Genomic DNA, 12,738 nt, shown 5'->3' on the forward strand with positions numbered 1-12,738 from the left:
ACGTCCGCACAGACATTGATAATGGTGCGGAGCAGAGCGAGCGCTTTCAATGAATTTCTATGGAAATAGGAATGAACTAAAAAATGTTATGTATGTTTTTATGTGTCCACTATTCAATCGTGCCCGCGCCACACACACACACACACACACACACACATTCCAACATTGCAATCTTGACATTGCAGCCTGTTCATTATAGCCTTAATAAAATCTAACATATCAAAATTACACTGCTCTGTTTAAATAGTCAGTAGTACAATTTGTACCATTCACAGTAAGCACCGCTCAACTGTGATGTTTCCAAGCACATTTTTGCGCGTGTGAAGAGGATTAATTTTTCCATAGATAGTGGAACATGAGTGAAGTACAAAGCCTATAATGAAGAATAGTTTAGCATCCAAATACATTGCAAATGTTGAAACATTTTGATTCTAATGAGAGAGTTACGTGAGCCCAACACCGCTTGCTTTCACTTTCGCTTTAAATTATTTCGTTTTGGCTTGTTTATAGTTATTTTTTTATTCTTGTTCTGCTCTGAATATCATTAAATTTAAAGGATTTGTTGTGGAATATTTTGACTGTATCATAAAATCAGAATAATTTTCGTTTTATTGATTCCCTAATTATTTTTTTTATTTTATTTTTTTCACTGTTCTAATCAGGTCAGGCAAGTAATATTCTCTGTGTCTTGTCCCTTAATTTATATATATATATATATATATATATATATATATATATATGTACAGTGCAATGCATAAGTTAATACACCCATGCTAAAGTTGACTAAAAAGAGGAATAAAAAATCATATTTTGGAAATTGAACTTAATGCCTTAATTTAAAAAATTAGGAAAAATCCAACCTTTTAGGACACCAATTTTCTTTGTGAATGAATAATGTATCGTAAATAAATAAATGTTCTTCCTTAAAATACATGGTGCATAAGTGTGTACACCCCTATGTTAAATTCCCATAGAGGCAGGCAGATTTTTATTTTTAAGTATTTTTTTTAAATTAATTTTTAGGATACTATGCATCCTGATAAAGTTCCCTTGGCCTTTGGAATTAAAATAGCCCCACATCATCACATAGCATTCACCATACCTAGAGATTGGCATGGTTTTATTTCAGTTAGCCTAAAAGCTAGTTTGATTTGCATTGAGAGATGATCTTATGGAAAGTACCCCATGCCAATCTCTAGGTATGGTGAATGCTATGTGATGATGTGGGGCTATTTTAATTCCAAATTGCGATTATTAATTACGATTATCACATGAGAACCATGGCCTCGGACTTGGAAATCAGCACCTCCAAGTCCGAGGCCATGGTTCTCAGTCGGAAAAGGGTGGTTTGCCCGCTTCAGGTTGGTGGAGAGCTCCTGCCTCAAGTGGAGGAGTTCAAGTATCTTGGGGTCTTGTTCACGAGTGAGGGAAGGATGGAACGGGAGATTGACAGGCGGATCGGTGCAGCTTCTGCAGTAATGCGGTCCCTGTACCGGTCTGTCGTGGTGAAGAAGGAGCTGAGCCGCAAGGCGAAGCTCTCGATTTACCAGTCAATCTACGTTCCTACTCTCACCTATGGTCATGAGCTGTGGGTCATGACCGAAAGGACAAGATCCCGGATACAAGCGGCCGAAATGAGCTTTCTCCGCAGGGTGGCTGGGCGATCCCTTAGAGATAGGGTGAGAAGCTCGGTCACTCGGGAGGAGCTCAGAGTAGAGCCGCTGCTCCTCCACATCGAGAGGGGTCAGTTGAGGTGGCTCGGGCATCTTTTCCGGATGCCTCCTGGACGCCTTCCCGGGAAGGTGTTCCGGGCATGTCCCACCGGGAGGAGACCCCGGGGAAGACCTAGGACACGCTGGAGAGACTATGTCTCCCGGCTGGCCTGGGAACGCCTCGGTGTCCCCCCGGAAGAGCTGGAGGAAGTGTCTAGGGAGAGGGACGTCTGGGCATCCCTGCTTAGACTGCTGCCCCCGCGACCCGGCCCCGGATAAGCGGTAGAAGATGGATGGATGGATGGATTATCACAATTTACATTGAATATATATATATTCATATATATATATTTTGGACCATTTTCTCCCTCTCTGTATCTGCGTCTCTCTGTGTGTGTGTGGGTGCTTGCATGTACACGCTTGCATTGTAATAATATGAAACTCGGTACACATATAGATCTCATCGGGCCCCTTTTTGGATATTTCAGACTGAATTTTTAGCTACTCATCCTAAGTGGTTTATTTAATTCCCACCAAACTTTTTCAACACAGTGAAAATACATTAAAGATGCTAAATTGTGAACGGATATTTAATATCTTAAACGGTTTTGTTATGGAGGAGTTCTCTAGGAGGAGTATATCAAATTCAAAAGTGTAGTGCGTTTTCCAGAAAGTGTCTATTAAGAACATTATACCTAATATACCTAATATTGTGCCATCTAGTGTTTAATACTATGTATAAATGTGGTTGGATAAATCTTTTTTCGCTGATAAACAATGTTTTAAACGGCAAACATTTCCATTTATTATACACTGCATTTCCATCTATATTTAAACATGGTCAAAGTCTACTTTCTGTCACAGTTAGGATTTTATTTTTTTTGTTTAAAATGTTTTATGTCTCTGTCTCCCTCTGTCTGTCCTTCCCCTCCCCCTCACTCCACCAGTCTCTCTCTCTCTCTCTCTCTCTCTCTCTCTCTCTCTCTCTGTGTGTGTGTGTGTGTGATTTTGGTTGGGTGACAGTTGTAGGTTACAATTTGACAAGAGTTTATAGTTTGACGAAAGCACAATGTTGTGTTTTACTGCGAGTGTACACAAATATAAGTAAACACTTTGCAGTTTGAATGATGTCCTGTATTAACAAAATGACGGAGTATGTTTTTATGTCTCCATTGTTCAATCCAAGCGGCAACCTCCCTGTCTCTCTCTTGAAACCAACACGGAAGTGAATTCAACGGCAATTCATCGACTGGCCGCTTGAGGCTGGGTGCAGAAGTGAGTCAAATCTGTATCTCCCCCATGTTAAAATACCCAACTTTACAGCAGAAAAAAACACGTTTAGCCTGGTGCAAAAAGTGGCTTTGGTCTATATAGCTTATTTTTCCCTTCATGACAACTGTGAGGGGGGTGAATTTTTTTATAACTCATCCGTTTACATTATATTAAGCCTTAAAGTTCTGCATAATTAAGGGTGTCCACTTTTGAGTGAGGGGTGGATTCCCGCTGCAGTGGTCATTAGTCATCATTAGCAATTTGTCTGCTGTTTGTTAGCCGTCACATTACCTCAGTTCATTGTCTGACTGCAAAAATAAATAAATTCGGGAGTGACGCGCTACCGAGATGGCGACGGTCGGCCACGCCCACTTTAGACTTCAAAACGACACTCGGTTAGTAACGTAACCTCGGTTCTCTCTAGAGAGGGAACGAGTGCTGCGTAAGTTCAGCTTACGCTACGGGAAAACTCCTTTTCTCGAGAATACTGAAGCAAAAAATGATCCTTAATTTTTAGAATGTAAAACGCATTTGCTGCAGCAGGCAGACATAGGCGAGACAGCTCACGCGCCTATTGGCTGCTCTGCGGCAACTGCTGCAACCTATCAGTGCGTCTTGGCATGACTCCAGTGCCAATGGGAAGCCTTCCCGCGCTGTCATCATGGCCTGCCAAAAGGGGTGTGGCTTCAGCCTATAAAAAACCCTCGCCCAGGTTGCACAAGTGATTTCAGTCGACTGGAAGCGAAACCAAAGTGCAGCACAAGCACGGCAGGCTAAGCAACACTCGTTCCCTCTCTAGAGAGAACCGAGGTTACATTAGTAACCGAGTGTCGTTCTCTTACGAGAGTACTCTCGTGTTGCGTAAGTTTAGCTTACGCTACGGGAACCCTATGTAAAGCGCCGTGCGTGCTGAGTTTCCAACACTTATGTCCCAAGGGCAGTAGCCTGGGGCTCATGTATAAGTGAAGTGATCGCAACGGCAGAACAGGGCGGGACGACCCGGTGTTATGAGATAGGTGCATACACATATATATATATATATATATATATATATATATATATATACACAGTTAAGGCAGTATGACCACCTTAAACTGCATAAGCCCATAGGACGTTGCAGCATATCAACAGTCTAATCAAACTGAGTTGGGTAGACAATGTTAATATAGCATAATCAGACTGAGAGCAGTCTGGCCTGTAAGGCAGGTACTTCCAGGTTATAAAACCTTACAAATGTAGACAGCGAGGCCCAGCCTGCTGCCATACAAATGTCATGGAGTGAGACCCCACTTGTCCATGCCCACGACAAGGCCATACCTCTGGTCGAGTGGGCCCTAACCCCCAAAGGGCAATCCAGGCCCTTGGACGGATAAGCTGACTCAATAGCGTCCACTATCCATCTGGACAGGGTCTGTTTCGAGATGGCTAGCCCTTTGACGCGGCCAGCGAACGAAACAAAAAGCTGCTCCATTTGCCTAAAGGCAGCAGAGTGCTCCAATTAAATCCTTAAAGCCCTTACTGGGCAGAAGTTAACCCCAGCCTCACTGTCAGACGCAGGGAGGGCCGAAAGGGAAATAACTTGCGCTCTGAAAGGAGTTGCAAGCACTTCTGGGACGTAACCATGCCTTGGTTTGAGGATGACCTTAGAGTCATTAGGCCCAAATTCCAGGCACGTAGCGCTCACCGAGAGCGCGTGCAGGTCGCCCACCCGTTTTACTGAGGCTGGTGCCAGCAGAAAAGCGGTTTTGAATGACAGGTACTTTAGCTCCACCGGGTGTAATGGTTAGAATGGTCCACCTTTCATGGCCTCTAGGACCGTGGAAAGGTCCCAAACTGGAACCGAGGGTGGCCGAGGAGGATTCAGCCTCCTAGCACCCCTGAGAAAACGGATTATGAGGTCGTTCTTTCCCAGTGACTGGCCATTTACAGGTTTCGTAAATGCTGCTATGGCCGCCACGTACACTTTGAGCGTGGATGGGGTTCTCCCGCTGTCCAACAGCTCTTGTAGGAAAGAAAGTACCACCGTTACCTCACCATCTAGCGGGTTTAAGTCATGAGCTGAGCACCATTCAGCGAACACTGACCATTTGGACGCATAGAGCCGTCTAGTAGATGGATCTCTAGCCTCTGTGATCGTGTTCAGCACCCCCTCCGGGAGGTGAAATGGTCATAGTTGATCGCCCACACATGTAGGGCCCATAGCTCGGGGTATGGGTGCCAAATTGCGCCCTGGGCCTGGGACAACAGGTCCTCCCTCAGCGGAATCAGCCATGGAGCTATTTTCCCCAGTTCCATCAGTTCTGGGAACCAGACTTGATTCTCCCATAGCGGAGCTATCAGGAGTATCGAGCATTTGCTCTCCCTGACTTGCTTGATTACATGTGGTAACAAGGCGACCGGAGGAAACACATAGAGAGGGTGCCTGGGCCAGTTTAGGGCCAGCGCATCTCTTTCTTTTGAAAAGAACATTGGGCAGTGAGCGTTGGTTTGCGACGCGAACAGGTCTACCTCTGCTCTGCCGAAAATGTCCCAGATGTTTCGCACCGTCAGGGGGTGCAGGGACCACTCCCCTGGGGAGAGTTGTGCCCTGGATAACATATCTGGGCCCACGTTCAGGACGCCCGACACATGCGCCGCTCTCAGCGAGCGCAGATTGTGCTGGCCCCATATGAGGAGGCGTTTTGCTATTGCAAGAAGGCTCCGGGACCTGAGGCCGCCCTGGCGATTTATGTAGGACACCACCGACATGTTGTCCGTTCTGATTAGAACGTGGTGGTTCCTCAATGTGGGGAGGAAGAACTGAAAGGCGTTTTCGACCACTTTCACCTCTAGACAGTTTATGTGTAGACGCTTCTCTGCGTCTGACCACAGGCTCATTGAAGGTCTCCCTTCGTATAGGGTGCCCCAACCCGTGTTGGAAGCATCTGTCGAGACTACTTTGATTCGTGAAGCGATGCCCAGGTTCACGCCGGACTGGTACCAGCCGGGTCTCATCCACGGTTTCAGTGTCTGATTCACCGTGAGACGAAGCAAACCTGATGTCCACGCTCGCGCTGGCACCCGCCGTCTCAACCACAGCTGAAAAGGGCGCATGTGTAGCAGACCCAGCCGCAGCACCGTCGAGGCTGAGGCCATGAGACCCATCATCCTCTGAAACACTCTGAGGGGGAGATTCTTCCCTACAGTGAATGTCGCTGCTGCGCGTTCTCGCGTCAGGCACGCCACCATAGATCTGAAGTCCAACTCTATCCCCAGAAAAGATATTTCCTGGCTGGGGGATAGAATACTTTTGGCCCAGTTGATTCTGAGACCCAACTGTTCCAGATGGGTCAGCAGTAATGCTTTGTGTAGCACCAGTTCCTCTTTTGACTGTGCTATGATTAGCCAGTCGTCCAGATAGTCCAGGACTCTCACGCCCCTTCGTCTGAGGGGCACGAGCGCCGTGTCCATGCATTTCGTAAATGTACGAGGTGCTAAAGGAAGGACGGTGTACTAATAAGCCTGGCCCTCGAAGGCGAATCTCAAGAACGGCCTGTGACGGGCTGCTATTTGGATCTGAAAATAGGTGTCTTTCAGATCCACTGATATAAACCAGTCCCCCGGTCAAATACGAGAGAGGATTTGTCTGGTTGTGATCATTTTGAACGAGCACGTCATCAGCGCTTTGTTCAAATGTCTGAGATCTAGTATAGGGCGGAGCCCGCCATCCTTCTTTGGTACTAGGAAGTAACGGCTGTAAAACCCCGACTCGCTCTCTGCCAAGGGGACGGTCTCCACCGCCCCTTTCTTCAGCAAATTCGCTATTTCGGTGCGAAGTAGGTGTGCTACTTCACCGAAGTATCGACCCGGGCTATGAAGCGCGGTGGTCTGCGAGTGAATTGTAGCGAGTAGCCCTGTTTCACATCTTTAGCACCCATTTTGAAGCCCCTGGGATCCCTTCCCATGCTTTCGCGTGAATGGCCAGGGGTAGAATGAAATCTGGGTTCCGGTCGCTCGGATACGGGGACCCGGAGACCCGGTCATGATGACATACTTCGTTCATCATGCTCATTTCAAATGGGGCAGACGGCACTTCGTGCAGAGGCTCTGTAACTGGCACCCTGGCCGTATAAACGGGGAGATGCTTTATTACAGGCACAGCTCTGTGGGCTCGCAGCACAGCGAGCTTTTCACAAAGTGTGTGCGCTGAGAGGCAGACACGTGATCTGCAATCGAGACACTGCCAGCACGAACTGGGTTTATACACTGAGGCGTTGTGTGTGTGCGTAGCGCAGATACAGTCATTTTCATAGGCAGGGGTGGGCGCTGTACAGCGGGCACATTTCCTACACTGAAAATATGAACGGCATGAGCCGGTTCGACTGATATGGACCCCGTGGTGGTGTGAGACACTGCGTGGGTAGTGCTTGCGTGTAGGGGTGAACACTGGGGAGTGGCCACTTCTCCTACACTTACATACATATACATACATACATACTCTCATACATATGTTTATTGTTTTCGACCCTGGATGAGTGTGACACAGAGAGGGTAGTGTTTGTGTGCAAGGGTGGGCACTGGGCAGTGGGCACCTGTCCTACATTTAAAACACCTTCGGCCTGAGCCGGAATATGACCAGACATAATGCTCTTTTGAGATTTATGTGGGTCGCCGTGAGAACGGGTTTTGTGTGCAGACGATTCGCGCGAGTTGAGGAACTGACTCGTTGGCTGCTGAATACACTCTTCGAATCGCCTCTGGGAGAGCGGGTTGTGCCGATTTCGATGGCGGTCCGGACGCAGCGGGACTTAGCCATCGGCACTTTCCTAGGGGGGCTAAGAAGACTTAGGAGGCTCAAGTAGTATAATTCACATCTGCCGCCAGAGCCGGGATCGAACACGGGTCTCTGGCGCGAAAGCCTAGATTTCGCCACGGGGGGAAATGACGTAAACTTTCAGTTAGTGTGAGCAGATAAGGGAGCGTCATGTGAATCACGGAGGGTATCGGCGTGGGCTCATATGTTTAAAACGCTCATAATACTCGAGCCCCGCCATATGAACGGGAGGGCGCGAGGGGCAGGTTCGCTTTCTGTATGTAAGAAAGCTGGCCGCGAGCTCAGCAAGAACAGCATAATTTTTGTCTGCTGCCAGAGCCGGGATTGAACACAGGTCTCTGGCGCGAAAGCCTTAGATTTCGCCACTGAGCCACAGGAGGAAATTACATAAGCTTTCAGTTAGCGTGAGCATAAGAGAGCGTCATGTGAGTCACGCGGGGGGGCACCGGCGTGGGCTCATGTATTTAAAACGCTCATAATGCTCGAGCCCCGCCATATAAATGCTCACGGTGCTCACGGTGCACGCGGGGTGCACTTGGAACGAGGCATTTGAATCAACGCCACGTTTTTGAGGCGGACTCGGTGGAGAACAAAGCCTGTCGAGCCCGCAGGGTCGAGAGGCAATGACTCGCATTCACGGCAGCCGCCGTCGGCGAGCGCGTGGTCCGCGTGTTCTTTTCCCAGGCAGGAAGCGCACAACTCGTGGCAGTCCCCGTCGCTGAGAACGGCTCGGCACGAGCCGCAGGACATGATGGGCATTGAAAAATACCTTTGCTCTTTTAGTGAGAGAACGTGTGTGTCGCAGCGGCGAACACACACGGAGCAGTGAAAGGATATGAGTGCCGGATAGCGCAGCAGGTACGGCGAGCGAAGGCGGTGAATATCCAGCCGGTGTCCTTGACTCGAGCTCGTCCCGCTGAGATGCTGTTCCACGGCGTTGCTTCTCTCTCGTAGCTCCAGCGAAGTCCTTCGCTGAAAGGAGACGAAATCACTTGTGCAACCTGGGCGAGGGGTTTTTATAGGCTGAAGCCACACCCCTTTTGGCGGGCCATGATGACAGCGCGGGAAGGCTTCCCATTGGCGCTGGAGTCATGCCAAGATGCACTGATAGGTTGTAGCAGTTGCCGCAGAGCAGCAAATAGGCGCGCGAGCTGTCTCGCCTATGTCTACCTGCTGCAGCAAATGTTTTACATTCTAAAAATTAAGGATAATTTTTTGCTTCAGTATTCTCGAGAAAAGGAGTTTTCCCGTAGCGTAAGCTAAACTTATGCAACACGAGAGTACTCTCGTAAGAGAAACGGTCTTCAGAAACCTACGGGTGACGTCACAGACACTACGTCCATATTTTTTTACAGTCTATATGGTTCAATCGCGCCTCACACACTGTGGAGATTATAATATGACAATATGATTTGAATTTGAATTGTGTAAATTTGAGTTATTTACAAGTGTAATCTAACAAATTTGAATTGTATGTGGTATTTTAAATAGTTCTGAATTTGATTTCTTTAAATGAATATTGAACATTTGAAATTTAACGAATTGAAATGTTTTTATGGCTGAATTTTTTAGGCATGTATTTTCAAACAGCTATTTTTTTGTTCTGAATTCTTAGTCTGCAAATATTCAGTTTTTAAAAAATCCAGATTCAAGCTTTCAAGATGAGGAAGAAATTCAGAACTTCAAATTCAGTTTTCTAAAATTCAAACTGTGGAAAATTCAGATCTCACAGAAAGTAGGTCACAAGTCATCCACAGGGAAGACTAAAGGATCTCAGAAAAGTCGAACAGAGCATTTTGGCTGCACTGCAGTAGTTTTCTGCCGCAAACGCGGTGGTGGTTCAAGAGAATCCGTGTATCTTTCGTTCAGTCGTTTTTTTTATTTATTATTAAGAGTAGAAAAATAAGAAAACAGCTTGAGTATTAGATTTCTAATATTCTAGTAATAATAGTCCGCTGCTGCAGTTGCACTGGTTCTTAACGCGCTCATTGCAAATAGCCTAGGCTACGTAGTAAAAATGTATAGGCTACATTTAATATTTTTCTCATCAAACAACTAGACTAACCAATCTTCTCTCTGTGTAGATATAAATTAACCTACGCTTTGCATCAGCTGGTATGGCAGGGTAAATGACGGCTGTTATAGCCTAGTCGCCCGGTAAGTTAAAAAAAGAAAAGAAATTAAGATAGCCTATAAATAAATATAATTAGTAGTAAATTAAATGATTTAAACACACACTAATACAAAAAGGAAAGAATAATGCATTGATTGGGTATATAATATAAGCCTAACGTTCACGCATGAACTGTCATTCAGACTGACTATCAGAGATATTAAAATACATAATCTTCTGAGTTCTATGATGTAGGCCTTGTGTTTTATTAGGGCCCGAGCACCGATGGTGTGAGGACCCTCTTGGAATTGCTCTGTTTATTATTATTATTATTAGGGCCCAAGCCCTGAAAGGGCGAAGGCCCTATTGTTTTCGTTAGGATTATTTTTATTATTAGGGCCCAAGCCCTGAAAGGGCGAAGGCCCTATTGTTTTCGGTAGGATTATTAGGGCCCAAGCCCTGAAAGGGCGAAGGCCCTATTGTTTTCGGTAGGATTATTAGGGCCAAAGCCCTGAAAGGGCGAAGGCCCTATTGTTTCCAGTAGGATTATTTATTATTAGGGCCCAAGCCCTGAAAGGGCGAAGGCCCTATTGTTTTCGGTAGGATTATTAGGGCCCAAGCCCTGAAAGGGCGAAGAGCCCTATTGTTTCCGGAAAGATTATTAGGGCCCAAGCCCTGAAAGGGCGAAGGCCCTATTGTTTTCGTAAGGATTATTTTTAGGGCCCAAGCCCTGAAAGGGCGAAGGCCCTATTGTTTTCGGTAGGATTATTATTATTATTAGGGCCCAAGCCCTGAAAGGGCGAAGGCCCTATTGTTTTCGGTAGGATTATTAGGGCCCAAGCCCTGAAAGGGCGAAGGCCCTATTGTTTTCGGTAGGATTATTAGGGCCCAAGCCCTGAAAGGGCGAAGGCCCTATTGTTTTCGGTAGGATTATTTTTAGGGCCCAAGCCCTGAAAGGGCGAAGGCCCTATTGTTTTCGGTAGGATTATTAGGGCCCAAGCCCTGAAAGGGCGAAGGCCCTATTGTTTCCGGTAGGATTATTTTTCTTTTTCTTTTTTATTATTTTTTTTTTTTTGCCTTTTTGCCACTTTTGGGGCCCTTAACATACTCAAAAACTCTTGAAATTTTGCACACACGTCAGAACCCGCGGCCATCAGGGCCGGACTGAAGCTGGTACCCGGGCGTGGCAGGGGGGCTCGACAGCGCCCCCTGGAATGGTGTCCGAAAACTTGGTCCATAAATCAAACACGCTTGCATATAATAATATGAAACTCGGTAGACATATATATCTCATCGGGCCGAACAACTTTCGTGCTCTAAGTTTTACAAAAGCCCAACAGGAAGTCAACTATTATGGGTTGTTTGAAAAACGCATCCTCTGGAATTTGAAATACTCCTCCTAGAAAATTCGTCCAATCGCCTCCAAACTCGGTCAGCATGAAGTCAAGACATTGAGGATGAAAAATTGCCAGGGGATTTTTGATATCTCAAACGGTTTGGCCGTGGCGAGGAAACGAATTTATGGCGAATAAGGGACACAGGAAGTGTGTTATAACTTCTGCATACATTAACTGATCTTGATTAAACTTCAGCAGTGTGTTCGTTGTAAGAGGCCGATCACATTGATGTGACTATTGTGAGTCAAAGTTATAGCGCCACCAACTGGCAGCAGGAAGTGTGTCACTTTCAAAATGCTTTGAAATCACTCTCTTATTTTTACCCGATTTGCTTCAAAATGTATGTGTATAATGTAGACACACGGCAGATGTAGACCTGTGAAAGGATTATTGATATCTTAGATACTGTTGCCATGGCAACACATCAAACTTTAATATTCTTTTTTGATGTTTTTGAGACTCTTAGCATGCTTGAAATTGGATGAAACTCGACAGACACATCACATTTATTAGCCAGTAGACATGTGCAAAGTTTCAGAAACGGGTGTGGTGGAATGGCTCAGTAGCGCCACCTTTAGTCAAAAATGGGGGCTTAGTTTTTCCTAGAATCACAAAACTTGGTACGTATATTGTACTCATCAAGCCGGACAACTTTCTAATTTATACTCCTTAGCTCCGACCAACAGAAAGTCAGATATTTTGGTTTGAAAGAGGATTTTCTCCCTCTCTCTCTGCCTCTAGCCTACGTCTCTGTGTGTGTGTGTGTAGGGGGGTGGGGGTGGGGGATTTGTCTATTCCATTTAATCTTAGTTTTTCAAGGTTTCAGGGGCTTTTGGGGTCCTTACCATGCTCAAAAACTCTTGAAACTTTGCACACAGTTCAGAACCCACGGCCATCAGTGCCGGGCTGAAGCTGGTAACCGGGCGTGGCAGGGGGGCTCAACAGCGCCCCCTTGAACACGGTCTGAAAACTTGGTCCATATATCAAACACACTTGCATGAATTAATATGAAACTCGGTACACATATAGATCTCATCGGGCCGAACAACTTCCGCACTCTAAGTTATTAGCTCCGTCCAACAGGAAGTCAGCTATTATGTGTTGTTTGGAGAACGCTTGCTATGGAATTTGAAACACTCCTCCTAGAAAATTAATTAAATCGCCACCAAACTCTGTGTGCATGAAGTCAAGACATTGAGGATTCTAAATTGCGGACGGATTTTTGATATCTCGAACGGTTTGGCCGTGGCGTGGAAACGCATTTATGGCGAGAAAAGAGAAACACGAAGTGGTATAACTTCTGCATACATTAACCGATCTTGATGAAACTTCAGCAGTGTGTTGGTGGTAAGAGGCCGATCAGATGGATGTAACTATTGTGAGTCAAAGTTATAGCGCCACCAACTGGTAGCAGGAAGTGTGTCACTTTCA

Source organism: Abramis brama, assembly GCF_963993115.1.
Source record: "Abramis brama genome assembly, chromosome: 14".
In the NCBI taxonomy this organism is placed as follows: Eukaryota; Metazoa; Chordata; class Actinopteri; order Cypriniformes; family Leuciscidae; genus Abramis; species Abramis brama.